The sequence below is a fragment of the Pseudonaja textilis genome, chromosome 2 (genome assembly GCF_049901715.1).
Source record: "Pseudonaja textilis isolate UNSWEBS1 chromosome 2, rPseTex1.2, whole genome shotgun sequence".
NCBI lineage: Eukaryota > Metazoa > Chordata > Lepidosauria > Squamata > Elapidae > Pseudonaja > Pseudonaja textilis.
The window spans coordinates 61,189,969-61,203,309 of NC_141991.1; the positions used below are offsets into that span (position 1 = coordinate 61,189,969).

General features: G+C 39.5%; 1 long non-coding RNA gene across 3 annotated transcripts in view; it reads right to left on the reverse strand.

Moving 5' to 3' along the window:
- Positions 1 to 1,406: 1,406 nt before the first annotated feature.
- The window catches only part of LOC148126876 (uncharacterized), an 85,788-nt gene continuing 73,853 nt past the window's right edge, over positions 1,407 to 13,341 (reverse strand). For 2 of the 3 annotated variants that reach the window (XR_015741664.1, XR_015741663.1), the window contains 2 exons: positions 2,329 to 3,855; positions 1,407 to 1,963 (listed from right to left, as the gene is read on the reverse strand). This is a non-coding gene — a long non-coding RNA (uncharacterized LOC148126876). Of the gene's footprint in view, positions 1,964 to 2,328; positions 3,856 to 9,469; positions 9,525 to 13,341 lie in introns of those variants that run through there. The other variant, XR_015741665.1, reaches the window with a different exon arrangement.

Below are 13,341 nucleotides of genomic sequence, written 5' to 3' on the forward strand. Positions count from 1 at the left end.
CCATCCAGTTGAAGTTGGACAGTGTCCAAATCAATTAAATTAGAGGTGTCTTATAGATGTATAATGCTTATGTAGTTGTAAAATCTATGGTCATTCTCCATGCAGCTCCTGGCAGCTGGCCTTCCATGCTAAAGCAATAATTGTATAAAAGATGCACAACTGATGCAGCTAAAAATAAAAATAAAAATCGTTTATTCAAGATGAAGCTTCCTGTTAACTATTGAAACATGAATCAAATGATAATTTTCTTCCTTTCAGTTTTTGCCTTGATTCCATTTGAAAAAGCTTCTATATGCCCAAGGGCATTTCTCCCAATCCATGGCCATGTCTGCCCTTTTACCAGCCCCCTGCTTCATTCTTTTTGGCAGGGAGGGTGTGTCTGGTATTCCTCACCTGGCTGGCAAATAGGTTGCGGGGGGGGGAGAGAGAGAGAGAGCGCTAAAAATAATAGCCGAATAAAAGCAGGAATTAATATTTCAGCACAAACTGAGACCAGTTTGTAAGAGCAGGATTTAACACTTAATCAAAATGGGTTTGACAATGCAGAAATTAGGTTTTTGACTGCCATTATTGTTTTATAATAGCTTCAATTAATATCACTCCCATTTCTGTTTTGTTCTTCGCTAATCGTTTTCATTCCACTTCCTTCATTGTTTTAGGCTGCTGTTGTACTGCTTTAAATATTTAACTATACTCAAAGCCATCCTCCTTTCAACACATTCTAATTGATCTCGACTTAAAAAAACAGGACCTGTCATTTCTGTCCCTTTGTTACACAGCTTCTTTACACCAAGGATTTGGAGTATAAAGGCATATATTCATAATTTTATTCACTGCCGTTTGAAACCACCTTGCTGTTATCAGATTGTGAGAAACTGATGATCAGGGTGAGGTCCAGTAAGTGAAGATGGTGCATTGAAGCTCCATTCATTTTTTAAAATTTGTGACCTTGAGTGGAGCTTTTTATGGCATTGTTGTAGCTGCCATCCTGATTTTTTTAAAAAATTGCGCCCTGCAAATATTTTTGGGATGATCATGGTAAAAAGACAATGTGAAGCCTCAGACAGCCCCAGGAAAAAGCTAATCTGCCCCAAACATGAATAGTGGCACAGAACAAAGCCATTTCATATAAGGCAGAGTACATAGGACATCACATAGATTAAATGGGGCAGATGATAGGCTATAGTATGGAAGATAAGGAAGTAAGACAGATTCTCCCTTTAAGTTAAGAGGAAACGAAAACATTGAGCTCGTAGGACCAATGGTTTCTTGTTTATTAATACCTTGATTCTTCTGTTCTGCGATTCTCTCCACTGAAATATTTCTTCAATCGTAATAGTATAATGTATAAAGTAGACTCTATATATTATCTCTGTTTCTAAAGTGCATATATCAGTGGTAAAGCATTTAAGGAAATTTATTTTCTTTATTTTCATTTATTCACAGAATAAAGATTCAGAACATTTTGTCAGGGATTGGTTTTGAAGATTTCACATAGGCAGAGACGCATTATATGACTTTCCAAAACCACACCAGGCCATATTGACTGGCACATTCTTTACTTTTCTCAGTTTGCTCACATCAGTACAAGACCTTGGACTCTTTTATATAAGTATTTTTATCACAATTCCAGTGCATTTTAGTCTTTCTAACTTTCATTCTCCACAAACATGTAATTATTTGCACACATTTATAAATCTGCTTTATATGGCTGTTCAACTCATAATGATTCTGGGCGGCATACAAGTTAAAAATAAATACAATACAACATAATACAATAAAAGCAAAAATAGACAATAACTCCCTCACCCAACTCCTTAATAAAATTCCTTCAGAAGGTATATGCTTCCCTAACCTATCACCTGAGGAAAATCTCAGGTCTCTGAGGCTTTTTTAAAGGATGGCAGGGCTGGTACAACTTGAACCACTGGAGATGGAGTACTATTCTAAGCAGGGATGGGATCTGACCATCATAACTACCGGTTCTGTCGCTCTGCATTGCGTGAGTTGTGCGAGTGCAATTTACGACCTGCTGAGCTGCCCAGACACTGAGCAGCGCAGCGGTTGGAAAAGTGTCGCGCAAAGCAGCTGTGGTTGAAAATGCAGGAAATAAAGGTCAGGTAAGAGCCCGGGTGGACGGGTGGGCCAAAACAGCAGCAGACATAGAACCAGTTCTATGCTTGCTCTCTGTTTGCTGCTCTTCAGAGCTACCGGTTCTACAGAAGTGGACAGAAGTGGTAGAATCCCACCCCTGATTCTAAGGGCAGGGACTATGACACAGAAGTCATGCTTGAGTCCCATCAAATGACACCGATTCAACGATGGGACCTGGATATATTCACCCTCTCAAATCTTATCAAAGGTAGAAATAAAAATTTCTCCTGAAAGCATTCCCGAGTGCTTTTTCTTTCTCTGAACCTCTGATCCCCTTCCCTGCCTTCTGACTCCCATCCCCTGCACTGATTTCTGTACTTGTAGACAAATGTTTCTCAACCTTAGCAACTTTTAAGATGTTGCTGAACTTCAACTCTCAGAGTTTTCCATGCTGGCTAATCATGACTCTTGCTTCCAAACATCTAATATATAAAACAGAATATCTTCCTCATGAAATATGTTGAGGCTAGCAGTATGATTATCTGCATGACTCTTCCTTGACTAACTGCCCAGATGCCACTTGGCCCTAAGAGTTGCCTCATTCTCTGTCTAATCTATTACTGACTATGGGCAGACATCTTTATGAAGGACCTGCTTGTTAGTGGGGGGTTCATTACAGTCTTAAACCAGGAGCACAAGGCCACTTTCTAATGACAGGTCTCTGGGAATTTATATCTCTAGGAAGGAAAAGGCTTCCAAATTATGCCTCTTATGTTTACTGGAAGGATAACGCTGTTTATGAAATTTAGAAAATGCCTTGTTAATACATGGAAGGATGATTTAGTAGCATTGTGCTTAGCTCTGGAATGAGCCCTTGGAAACGGTCTATCAGGTCTCCAATTAACCAGTTCTATGGGGAAAGGACATTGTTTCTTGTTCCTTAAGCTGCAACATAGAAAATCAAGCTATAATATCCCAAGAACCACAAATTATTCTCCTAAAGGCCATCGGTCAAAAAATACATGGTTTCTGCAATGCTAGCCTTAAACCTCCTTTTTTTGCACACAACACAACATCAAATAATTTCTCCCTCCAGACCATGCCAGCCATCAGAATAGACATAGTCAGATTTTAAGCTGGGGCTCAGAGATGGAAGACACAAAATAATGACTGCATTTTGAGTCAGTTGCCCATAGCACTACACACTAAGGCTGGCCCTGGGTAAAAAGACATGAGCTCACAGAGCCCACTTGAAGGACTACTGAAACATCCCCATGAACAGTGCTCTGAGGAAGTGCTTGCATCCTGATAAACAGTGATGGAAAGCTATGACAGCAAGCCATAACCAAAACTCCCAGGGTTGTGGATGTGTCAGATCCTATAAGTTAATTAGCATCAGAGCCAGTCTTACATAGATGGCAAATTACAAATAAAGGCAGGTGCTGCAGGAAGCAGTAAAGGCATTTTCGAAGAAATGGGGGTGGGACCGGACTTTTAAATGGAGTCCAAATAAGGTGGAGCTCTCCAAGGTCTCCTTTTCAAAAACAATGCCACTGAATGTCTGCAGTCTGGAGGACAATTGTCACAGCCATTCTGATCTTTGTACAATTAGTTTTTGGTTTCAGATGTACATTGTAACTTCAGCCCACCACTGAAGAGAGAAGAAGAGTTTCAATGTTGTTATCCAGTGACCATATCTGCTGCCATGGTGAAGGGGAAGAGTTTCGTTCATAGAGCATGGATAGCACTGCAGTGTTGAACCTGGAAAGAGACAAGCATAGACTGTACACACTATTGGAGCATGTTGCCAAATGCCATTGCATAAGCATTTGTTGGATTTGCAAAACGCTGACAGAACTTCCTTCCCTCCTCCTTGGCCATAGTCCCATTGGGAAGCTCCATCTGTCTCCATCTGGGCTGTTGCTGGCTTTAGGCTGTAAACATCTATGGACTATTTACATTCTGATTTTGCAAGTGCACACTGTCTTCCTTCCAATATACCCTTTACCTATGATTTGAACATAAAGGTTTAGCTTGATCACCTGCTTAATTTGGTTCAATCCAGGGTCACTTGAGATTCTGTGAAAGCAATCCTTCTCTCTCTAGGTTGAAACAGCCAAGCTTATGGAAGAAATGAACACTCTTTCCAACTGTTTTGGATTGGTACAATACATCTCAAAATGCCAAGTCAAATAAAAGCTAGTGGAGAATATAAAAACACCACCAGATAAACACAAATTACAAGCAAGTCAACTGATATGTCTTCCAAAATAATCATGTGCAGTGCTCCAGATTAGATTTTTAAAAGTGCTCAGTGATATTTTGGTTATATCCACTGAAATTTATAGGAGTTTTAGTCAGGGGCTAAATATTATTATAGAGTATTTCTGAAAAATCTATCTATACAATTAGTGGCCTGAATAGCTAACTAAATTTGACATGGATTCTGCTCAAATAATATTCTTTTTTACCAGTAGCATTACACTTAACTATTCTCTTATCTCTTTCATTGATATTCAGTTCAGGTACTTACTTCTACTGAAAACTTTCAACCTTACCAAAGTATCAAATCTAAAAATATATATCATCTATTATTTTGGAGTAATCATAATAATCAAAATTGAACAATAATGGCAGAAACTGGCTGTGGTGGTCCCATTGATTTTTCAGCACACTGGGTGCCATACCAAAAAATCTTGGACAGCACTTGGAAAATCTGCGCATTTGCAAAATTTTCATCTGTCAGTTGTGGAAGGCCACACTACTTCAGTCTGCACATATACTACACTGTATATTACAACATCTTAGGTTCTTGGAAAGAACTCAATATGTATAAAGGCCAACACCAGCTAAAGAACTGGCAGCTGTGACTTAACATTGTAAAGTTGTGGACAGATAACAACAATAATAATATAGGATGAAACATTTGACCATTTTATAAGTGGCTGCTGCAAAATTTCACAAGCTGTCTAGAAGCATTGCCATGACTGTGTTGTCAAAATTATATATTGAAAACTTTGTCAGAGGTTTGGATTAGTACTGTATGGGATCATCAAGCTGAGGTGGTTTTGGAAAATGAATGGGTTAAGATCTTATGGGACCTTAAGATCCAAATAAACAGGTATCTTTTTTTCATAAGGTGCCTGATAAAATAGTTATTGAAAAGAAGAAACTCTGGTTCACTGATTGGGCCATTGGCACCGGCATTGATAAAATCACCATCAGTCAATTGCAAAGGTAGCTTTACTTGGAACGGCTTACATCTTGCTATGATACCTTTAACACCATCTGTCCAAGTCCCTATTACAAGGATTCGATAGGTCAATACAACTGCTAAATCCAGCCTAAACATCTGGCTGACTGTGTGACCAACCATGATAACAATAAATGTTTTAAGACTGAGTTGGAATGTATTTATTTATTCATTCTCATATGGCAATGTTACATTAGCTAGGAGACTACAATGCTAATATTCCGTTCCCATTTGGTTCATGCTTGCATGCTATCTATGGTGCACCAAGGGTGCAATTAGAATTAGAATTAGAATAACTTTATTATCATTGTACAAGTACAACAAAACTGTAGATGCACCCCAGCAATTGTTTGCAATACAATAAAACCAAAGCACTTAAAAATGAAGATAAGAAAAATAGAGTACCCACATCTCCATTTGCAATTTGAGAGTACAAGCTAGTGCAAGCTAGCTTCGCACCAGAAAGAAAGACAAACAATGTCATCTAGGGCTTTCTCCCTCCACCAAAATCACCCCACAAAACGGCATTGCTTCTGGGAAGGTCCAGTGCAGGCAGGGATCTGATCATCTGCATGAAGCACCGGCCCATCTTTTCACTGAAGTGGTATCTATTTATTTACTTTTATATAACATATTTTTGAACTGCTATGTGGGCAGAAGCTGAGGCAAGTGAAAGGAGCTCACTCCACCACGGGATGCTAGAACTCGAACCACTACAGTAAAGACCATCTCCAGCATAATTAAGCCATGGAATCATCGTGCCTCTTTTAGATGTGGTATATACAGTTTACAGAACCATTAAACTGCATGCTGGAAACCAGTGTTTTCCTAAACCTTTTAAGAATGGGTTAGAAAATGTTTGTCTAAATAATAAATAATAAAAGTATCTTTAGTAAAGTCACAAAGGACATGCAAAATTAAGTCCTCTATAAATGGAGCTGGACTGACTCACTTGATACTGGATAATCAAGTCTATTATTTCCCCATGGAATGATTCTGTATATTTTACTGGTGTAATCAGTCCATCATACACTGATATAGAAACAAGATTTTTTTTCCAACTCAGCATAAGTAAAGGGCAGAGGCAGAAATTTCACTTGCTGAAATTCAGTATTATCAACATAACCTGCATAATGTCTTAGTCTCAGAAGCCGAGTACTAACATGCTTACAATTAACATCAATTCAAGGTGACTATATACATTTTCAGTTCTTTAGTTCTGCATACTTCTTGGAACTGTTTTATTCATTTGGTTATGAAATAACAAATGTTACAGAGAGTATAAAAGAATGGTCTTCTGGTACTTGCTTATTACACAAATACCATTTGCAATAGTAATGTGCATGCCTCAGAAACCAACACAAAATACAATTTTATACTATGTGGCTTGGATCAGCCCATGACTGTAACTGGGACTAGATTAAATCACAACACTTAGACATGAATCCTAAATACTGGGTACAAAGTTGGCAATATGATCCATCTATCTCATATCCAGAAGGCAGCTTCATGGAATTGAATTTATATTGGATTAAGGACCAGAGATTCTACATGAAGATTTCCACTTGTTGGTTGGAAGTACATGGTATAATACTATCATCTACCCTTTGGTAAGTCCAGCTCTGAAGATGGGGCATCAATTTCCTCTCTCAGTAGAAGTAAATGTTGGCTAAGGTTTACTAAAAGGGAAAAAGAAAAAAAGTTCCATGTCTTGACTATGCTAATCCAGTTGGTTTGTTCTGCTATTTGCTGGCCTTCATTCATTGTGTTAAACCAAAGGGTAATTAGCTATCATTCACATCCACACCTGACAATTTATGCATGCCTGAAATTCAACTGAACTGCCTCACACGTGGACAGAACATAAACTTTCTTGAATCCCTCCTTTAAATCTGAAGAATTTCCAGGAATAACATTCAGCTGCTTTGTAAGACATTATACTAATCTGCCAAGTCAAAAAGCACTTTTCTTAATGGATTTTTAAATTTCTAGGCTTTCCCTCCCAACCTTGACATGGACATAATGTTTGCTGATTATACATTACACAGAGAATATGCATACTCCCCCAATATTTTGAAGTAGTTCTGGGTGGGGAGAAGGAGGAAGAAAGAGAAGCAGAAGAGAAAGTGGCAGTCAGAAATGCCAGCAAACTCAAATACTTTGGCACCATTCATCTTCCCTGATGAAACATTCAGGCGCTCCCAGATTTGCTCCCTGCAAACGGGTTAGACAAACCAGACTGTACAGATAAACTTCAACTTACAAGCATTTGTTTAGTGACTGCTTGAAGTTACAATGGCATTGGAAAAAAAGTGACTTATGACCAATTCTCACACTTACAGCCATTGCTTCTCCATAGTCACTTAGCAACTGCCAAGTATTTATGATAGTAGCAACATCTGAGGGAGGCATACGATCACCACTTACCACCTTTCCAGCTGGCTTCCAACAAGTAAAGTCAACAGGGGAATTAGCGTGAATCAACCGCATGAGTCACTTAACAGCTGCAGTGATCCACTTATAACAACTATGGAGGAAAGGTCGTAAAATCAGGAGCAACTCAACTGCCTGGCTTAGCAACAGAAATCCGGTTGCAAGCCAAGGACTACCTCATAGTGGAGCAGAAGGGTAGTTTAACACTCAATTTTCTACTATGTCATAAAATGCCCATTAGGATGAAAGTTGAAAATAGAAGCGACCTCTTTTCAAAAGGGGTTACTAGGACACGTCAGATAAATAGACTGTTCCACATCCTGCTCTTTGCAAGTGCTGCATAAGCAAGAAAGCAGCAATATTACTGACAAAGGCTGTGCAGTGCTTTGGATTCTGTTCTAGAAAGTTATTTCAGAGGAAGACATGAAAAACCATAGTCCCTTGTCTGCAGTACCTTCAAAAAGCTGGCCTTCTGTTAAAATCGTATAATAGCAGTAGAGGACAGCTGTGAAACCCTTGAAAAAGATGGCCAGACAAGTGTTGGGTTTGCCTGTAATTCGAAGCATCACTCAGCTGCTATTAACCCTTTTCCCACATCCCATTAGGAACAACATGCTCTCAAGCAATGACTGACCTCAGTTGTCATTATTTCTTCCCACTCCTGAAAACAGGTAGATTTTTTTTTTTTGTAAAAAACGAACAAACAAACCCTAAGAGGCTTGGCACTTGCAGAGTGGAAAGGGTTAATTTAGTCATCTCTGCTGCAGACTCTGCCTGGCAGAGGAAAATGAATCACATTTCCTCCTGCTCTCCATCAGCAAAGATTGCTCTATAATTTTGTTTTTAGCCATTGGTGACTGAGACCTTCTCTGAATTTTTTTTAGCTCCTCAGCATCTTTGCTATGTGGCCCCAGATGGCTGAAATCTTTGGGGGAATGGCTTCATTTTGCAACAGCTGAGGGCTGGGGGAATAGGAAGGGCTGATGGATGCGGAGCCCTCAAATCAGTGACACTGGCTATTCTTTCTGTGGCCCACTTAGCCACCTTGGATCATCCAATGTAATTGTTTACGACTTTCTTGAAAAGACCCTGGTCATGAATGGGGTAATAGCTTATGGCCTCTAGCAGTCAAGCAGTCTGACCATTTTAAAGAAGCTATTGTAATCTCCCGTGAACAAAAACAGCACACACTTTCCCCCCCCTCTACCCTTTTACCACTTTGTAAATATAGTGATGCATACCCAGCAATGGAACAAAAAAAGGTCACTTATCTGGCCTACCACCTTATCCAGCTGTCTCCAGTCTTTTAACGTAAGTGCAGCAGCACTTAAGAAAGGGGAGGAAATACATCAGAGTTCCCATCCCATGACAGATCACCATGGCCAAAAATTAATCAGGCAAGAATTAGTAACTATTTCCCAAATAATTTATATTTATGAATAATGTACTCTATTTTAGAAGTCCAGCTTTTCTGAAGATTTTTTTTTTTTTGGGGGGCAAAATTAATGTTATTAAGGTAACCTTTTAAAAACTGGCTCTTTCTTCTCTGTCTGTGATATACACATTTAGATGGAGAAGCTCTCCTCTGTGCTTAACCCCCGGCCAAAACAGCTCAATCTGCTAAATACCTACCTGCCAGGCTCCTGTCAAAAGCCTAGCAACCGGGCCAGTAAAATGTTGGCACCCTACCTGGCATACCGAGCAAGTCAGTGGCACGGGGACTGCTTTTCTTCTCTTCCTTCCATCCTTTCTTGAACTTTTAACCACAGGGAAATAGGGAGATACGAAGCAAAAAATTAAAATTAAAATTAAACCATTCTCACTACAGGTAAGTCCTTAACTTACAATCACAACTGAGCCCAGAGTTTCTGTCGTTAAGTGAATTTGGCCCCATTTTATGACCTTTCTTGCCTCAGTTGTTAAGTGAGTCACTGCAGTTGATAAATTAATAACCTGTTTGCAGGGATGGGATTCATTTTTTTAAACAACTGGTTTTGTGGACGTGGCTTAGTTGGCGGGTGTAGCTTGGTTGTCATGTGATTGGGTGGGCGTGGCCAACTTGACATCACTCATGTCAAGGGGCGTTTCTCCTCATCTGGCTTCTCATGAAAGTGGGGATGCTGCAATGGTCATAAGTGTGGAAAATGGTCATAAGCTACTTTTTTCAGTGCCATTGTAACTTTGAATGGTCACTAAATGAGCTGTTGTAAGTCAAGGATTACCAGTTCAAAAATACAAAAAGTTTCTTTGCTTGCAAAAAGCTGCCCTAAATACCAATCATTAGATTAAAAATACCTGCAAGCTGGAGTTACAAATCAGGCAGGGTGCCAGAGCACCTCGAGGAATGAAAACCGTTAAAATGCAGTGATAACTATCAAGCAGCTAACTCTTGCTCCCTTTAGCAGAGAGGTCATTTAAGCTCTCCAGAAAGAACACAACCAGGAGAAGCAATCCTTAGATCCATTTGCACCACTTAAAGATACCAGCTGGTCTCACTCACCTCACAAGGTATCCTAAGGAAATCATCCAGATTTAAGGAAAAGTGACATGCCCGCCTGAAAGGCTGTAAAAAAATCAGTGCCAAGCTTGCATCCTACCTCTTGGAAGTACACCCCACAAGGACAATGTCAGATAGTACTAAAGCAGTGAGGAAGACTCCCTCCCCAGATAGAAAAAGAAACCATGAGACAGAAAAAAATTCAAACACAATACAAATAAAAATAACTAAATCACAACAGTAGCTGTTGCATGTTGAAGCGGAATAGAGAAAATTATCCCATCAATAAACACAGGATTAAACGTCACCAAGCGCAGAATTAACCTTCACCAAAAACCAGGTTTAGACCAAAACTCAGAAAGGGTATGTAAACTCACGTTTGAATGTCAATCTTTCTAGCTAGTCAAGAAGCCTTGCTGAATGTCACTCATCTTGGTTCCCTGTCATTAAAAGCTTCTTTCTGACAGCTCTGTTTCATTATTCAATTATTTCTTCAAAGTGGTGATTGTCCAGGGAAATATTTCCTCCCAACAGCAGTGTAAAAATCTTAAAACAACCTTTCCCCTTTAAGAAAGTCAAGCCCCAGAAGCTCCAGAGACAGGAAGGAAAAAACAAAAGGAGATTGCTTCTAACTTCTGGTTCTCCAAACTGCTTAGAAAGTTAACAAGGGGTTCTATAGAACCAGTCAGAACCAGTAGAATCCCACCCTTGTCTGGTTGTTAAGTTAGTAAACCCCCCCATTGACTTCTCTTGTCAAAGGGTCACAAAAGGAAGGATCACATGATCTTGGGACCCAGCAATGGTCATAAATATGACCTCGTTGCTAATTTTGATCACATGATCGTGAAGATGCTGGAAAGGTCGTAACTGTAAAGTAAATGGTCATAAGTCACTTTTTTTTAGTGCTATAGTAACTTTGAACGGGCACTAAATGAATTGTTGTAAGTCGAGGACTACCTGTATTTCAACCCCATCCCAATGGCCACATCTGCATAATTTTCTTGAGGCAAGCAGCCAATAAAAGCCAAAGAGAAAGACATTCCTCCAGCGAGATAAGATTTTAGGATATACCTGCATCTTTGTAGTAATAGAATCATGAAAATAGATGGAACTTCAGTAACTTTCTATTCTTACTTTCTGCTGATATAGGACTTCTGCTATTGCACGTACCTTAATGGCCTTCCAGCTGTTTCAGAAACTCTAAGGAAACCTATGTAGCACCATAGCCTCACACAGTACTCTCTCAGACATTACAGTTCCACATTACTAATAGGTATTTTCCACCTGCATGAGATAGTTTTTTGATATAACCATTCACAGTTGCATTTCCTTCTGCCAAACAGCTGATAGATAGAATTCAAACTTAAAAATAAAGTTTCACACACATAGCCCAGGATGATTCCTATAAGCTGCTGTGCATGAATCCCTAAATTCTAAATTAATTCTACTGATTTTAGCAGGGTTACTTTAATGGCCAGCCAAGTAGGGTTTTATTTGTATAATTTATTTTTTTTCTCAATTTCTATGACTGCCTATCTCTGCAAATGACTCTTGGTGATGAACAATCTTAAAATAAATTAAAAAATTTCCATCATAAATATAAATATTAGAACCCACATCTGAGGATGATGACACAATAAATAAACCAAGGGACACTTCAAACACTCAGCGCTGCAGGCCAGACCATAGAACCAGATCTTTGAGTCTTAGGAAAGGCCAGTAGAATTGGGTCTATCCTAAGGGTTACAGGATTGCAGTCAGGGGTGTCCAATCTTGGTTACTTTAAGACTTGTGGACTTCTGAGGAGCTGTGGTGGTGCAGTGGTTAGAATGCAGAATTGAATTCGATCCTGACCAACTCAAGGTTGACTCAGCCTTCCATCCTTCCAAGATCAGTAAAATGAGGGTTGTTGGGGGAAATATGTTGAGATTGTAAACTGCTCAGAGGGTGCTATAAAGCATTATGGAGTGGTATTTAAGTTTCATGGCTGGCTGAGGAATTCTGTGAATTGAAGTCCACAAGTCTTAAAGCTGACAAAGTTGGACACCCTGACTGCAAACCTGATCTAGAATTTTGAACTTCTCAACCAGGAAAACACTTACTTAGGTATAAAATATATCCTACCAAATGATTTTGAAGGATGCACAATAGTACTTTGGTCCTCACCCAAGCACAGCATCTTTCTGATATTCATTAATTAGCTCTTAAAATAACTGTGCCTTCTTTCAAGTTGCTCTGATGAATAAAACAAAGATATGGTGCTTATGTAAATCTCAACATTCCCAGATGTTTTTTTTGAAGTGTGCCAAATTCTAGTATTTATTGTAGAATAAGTACATTCAAACACAATAACATTTCTATTTTTTAATGGCAGTTATGAGGGTTAAATAGAAAGTATACTGTTGAGACAGCGAGAAGAAAAGATAATCACTGCCCAAGCCTGTCCTCTTGATCTGAAAGCAAACACATATAATTTTTGAAAATCAACTTCTATAATACCAGTTATTTCCATATTAATTTCATTTAAAGAAAGGTGAACAATGTTTGGCCGTGTATGGTATGCAGCCTCAAACCAGTGGTGGGATTCAGCTGGTTCTCACTGATTCAGGCGAACCAGTTGTCAAATTACACCTCCCCACCAGCTATCAAAGTGCATCCTGGGCTGCACTACAATGGAGAAACGGGCAATGGAGTGGCCAGTGTGAGGAAAGAAGAAGACTTTTTTTCCTCTTTCTTTTCCCTGGTCCTCCTCCTTCCCTTGTGCCGGCCGCTCCATGGCCTGTTGTGCCATTGCAGTGCAGCACAGAGTCCAGGATCCAGTCTGATATCAGGTGGTGGTGGTGGTGTAATTTAACAACTGGTTTACCCAGGGACAGGGTCAGGGACTGTCATGGGAGGCTCGTCCTGCATGTGCAGTGGATCTGGATAGGGCCATGCCTCGCATGACAGCCAACCTGACCCTGGGCGAGCTGGTTGTTAAATTATTTACCAAATACTTTAGAAAATTCCCCACTAAATCCCTCCCCACCCAATGATGTAATTTTCATTGTTTTTTGTTTGTTTG